Raw genomic sequence first — 3,563 nt, forward strand, 5'->3', positions numbered from 1 at the left:
GTAGCTTCGGTGCCTGACGGCTGCTCCCCCAAAGGGACCATTTCTTGGCACTAGTTAGCAATGAATATTCGTGAGTGACCAGGAGAATTCACAGCGCATCTGCTGTTTTGCCCTTCTCCCCTTCCCTACCACTCTGCGTTGAGTGCTGGGGTCATTTTTTGTACGGACCTAACACAGTTACTCCTTGTTTACATACTGTCCCTCTTGCACATATAGGCACTTCCCATGCCTCGGGGCGGAGTGGGGGGAAGAATCTGTTCTGAATGTAGTAGTATTGTTTTAATTAATACACAGCACTTGATTAATTAGATGAGGAATGTCTTGAACCAGGTGATGTTAAAGTCCATGTTTTCATAAGCATCTTTAGCACTAAGAGCAGCCAGGTTGGTGCCAATTGCAGTCGGTGTAATTTGTTAGGGCATGTATTTTAATGTACAGCGTGGCGGCCTTTTGGCATTTCTGAACTACAAAAGCAATGCAGAAGGAGGGTAGGTTAAAATGGTTGACCTATATCTCTTCTCATATCATTTATCTATGTATATGCGTCTGTATTTAATGTGGCAGCGTACTACTGGAATAACTTGTAGCACTGGATCTAGTCATACGTACCTGAGCACACATATGTACTTTCCCTATCATCCACAAACTGATCTTTGTAGGAACGTACCTAAAATTGTGTGTAGTACTCGGCTGAAAACTGTAAATGTTTTTGCTGTTTCTGTCAGTCAGTCACTATTTTTGTCAGTGTAACTGTTGAGGGACAGTTGTATAAAATTGTGGATGATGAAATCCCCTATTCTTGAATGTGCTGCAATGGCTGTATACATGTAAGTCATTTCAGTTAATGCACTGCTTAAAAAAAAAAAAAGTGTACCATGTTTAGAGGAGCACTGTGTCTTTTTTTTTTTTCTCTAAATGTATTTGTTCCATGAAGTTTCACTTGTCTTACGGTTTATTTTTATTCCCTACAAAAATAAATACCTTGCCTTTTTAAAGCACACGACTAGTCTGTTTATTGGTCCATTAAACCCAAAGTGGAACTTTACACTTTGAAATGTGAAGTCAATTAAAGATTCTCAAGCAGTGAGCTTATCTTAAAGTGAGTGTGATTCCACTTCCCCTTCCTTTACAGAAGAGAAACTGGGTGACTTCACTGGTTTCAGAGGGACTGCTGAGTACAGCGCTGCTCGCTGTCTTTAAAAAAAGAAAACCAAACCACCCCAAAAAGTAATAATCACGATGAAGCTGTATTAAATCTTTGTATCTTCCGTATGTTTTGTTACTCTGATTTATTTTTTTTTTTAGTATTTTTTTTTTTATGTATTAAAACAGACTACCTTTGCAGTGTCGTCTTCCTCCTGGAAAGCTGTCTATCCCTCACACCCATGGATAAGTCTGTCTGCAGGTGGCTCCAGGCTGGTGTAAAAAGCTTTCTGAAAAGCAGCTAGACCTTTCTTCCAGCCTGCCTTAAGGGATTGAGTCTGACCTTTGTGGGCATCACATGGTACCAGGTGAAGAGGTTTGTTTTGGTTTTTTTGATAGCTTTGAGTGAAGAATCTGTGGTCTGTCTGCTATGGTATCATTTAAAAATGCTCTTTTATCCAATTCTTTTTAATTGCAGCTTCAGTAATGAGTCAAGGTGGGGGCTTTCTTGAGTGCAGACAAACTCAAGAGCGGTGGGAGAATGCTCAAGGAAGAGAGAGATTCCAGGTGCAAAACTTGCCTCATGTTTATAACCAAGGTTGGAATTGGTGCTTTAATAACTTACAGCTGTGCAGTAGTGGTCAAATTAAAGAAAGATGTGCAAAGCAGGGAGGAATTAGGTGATACGAGCTAATTTGATGTTTACAAGGCTTTACAAAATGCTTCAGGATGCCGTTTGGATGGGTAAATTCACGTAAAAGGTTTAAATCTGTGCCTGGCTATTTCAGTAACTCATTTTAAAACGAGCATTCAGAGGTTTTTAATACTGGGCGTGGGAGATGGGGGAACTGAGGGATGGGGATGTGACTCGCAGAAGAACGTGCTGAAGGTCAGCAGGAGAGACAGGAACCGTTTCTCCCAGGCCAGTTTGGCACCAGACCCTTCAGCCTTTAATCCTAAATACCAAGAGTCCTGAATTATCCATCAGGAAGGGGCAAGGCTGTGAGCACGAGGAATAGACCTGAGACCAATTCCTGTTACCCAGCCCCTGATGAATATTTTTCCCCTGCGCTATGCATCCTAAAAATGGGTATTTCTTTTCTATGTATTAAGGCAAAAAATATGCCTGACGCTTGGGTATACTCAGTCCCCAGATGTTTCAAAGTCTTTTTTTTTTTTTTCCCTCCTTGCTAATTTTAAATCTTCTTAATGTTGCCAGTGAAATCCTTAATTTACCTAAATTAGTCTTGCCAATTTAATTGGATTATTAGCATTAACACTGACTGGAATTGATAAAACCGTAATTTACATTTGGGGAGAACTTACTGTCTGACAGCTTTTTTGCTGAGGGTGATTTAAAACTTCCCTCCTGAAGCTAACGTTAGCTTTGAGGGGGCGGGTTCCATTTAGAGTCGTCGTAGGAATATTGCTAAAGACTTGTGTTTTTAACAGCTCCCAGGAAATACCTTACGCTGAGTACAAATACTGATGAGTAAATTTAATTGGAGGTATGGTCTGAAAAATCACCGTTTTGAGGAAAAGTCTGCTGTTCTAAGTTCAAATAGAAAAATCAGATAAGTGAATCAGGTTCATATGTGCCAAGGACACCTTAAAATGTTGGTTCATTTTTGTTCTGCATCGGTGCGTTCTTTGTTGCAGTAGAGAAATAATACTTGGATTTTTTTTGGTAGCAATGTACCTTTATACTCAAGTTTTACTCAATTCAGTTACCCAGCAGTTAAAGATGCCGGTGATGATTTGCTAGAGATGTGTTAAGGCTTCATGCGTGTATGTGAAATGGATAAACTCCTCCGATACTGAAGGTAGAGTACAGATTTTTGGGTTGATGACTTTTAAGAGGGGGGGAAAAAAAGCTAACCCAGACTAGCAGCAGAAAGAGCATTTTTTTAATCCCTTTACATAGGCAAGGACATGAGATGCTCTCGCTGCACTCAGTATGGCACAGAAACAGGATTGAACCTTCGCCGTAGCCCTTCACTGCTGAGAGGGGAGATGCACTCGATCCTTGGCGTGGGGCTGCGGCAGATCCTCCAAAGTTCAAATCCCCAAAATAAGTGACATTTTGTCCTGAATAATGTTTCTTTAATGATAAGCAGAAGGTGTGTTAATTGTAATTTCTCTTGCATGCTTCTAAACTCAAGTGTTCTGTAACTTGTGTTTTTTTTCACTTGGGGGGAGTGGAGGGCATGGGGGGGGGAATACAAAGCCCGGTAGCCTTCAGAGTAATAACCCTTCTGTAAGTCAGACCAGAGCCCTCTTTCCCATGGCTCTTTTGCAGTGGGTTTGGGAAAAGTGAACACTACTTACTGAATCTGACCTTTTTTTTTTCTTCTTTCTCTCTCAGCAAAGAACAGATCTTGGAGCCTGCTCAGCTGTGGGAGAGAAGCAAGGAATCCAGC

At 40.9% G+C, this 3,563-nt stretch overlaps 1 long non-coding RNA gene across 2 annotated transcripts; it reads left to right on the forward strand.

The window, feature by feature from the left end:
* The first annotated feature begins 1,014 nt into the window (after nucleotides 1-1,014).
* Nucleotides 1,015-3,563, forward strand: LOC118453095. Of its 2 annotated transcripts, none has more exons than XR_004843038.1 (5): nucleotides 1,015-1,227; nucleotides 1,333-1,519; nucleotides 2,871-2,966; nucleotides 3,068-3,263; nucleotides 3,509-3,563. It is a non-coding gene; the product is annotated as an uncharacterized LOC118453095 (long non-coding RNA). The 2 variants fall into 2 exon arrangements; XR_004843039.1 differs by having other exon boundaries at nucleotides 2,879-2,966.

This window comes from Egretta garzetta, unplaced genomic scaffold (genome assembly GCF_000687185.1).
Source record: "Egretta garzetta isolate BGI_Z169 unplaced genomic scaffold, ASM68718v1 scaffold469, whole genome shotgun sequence".
Lineage (NCBI taxonomy): Eukaryota > Metazoa > Chordata > Aves > Pelecaniformes > Ardeidae > Egretta > Egretta garzetta.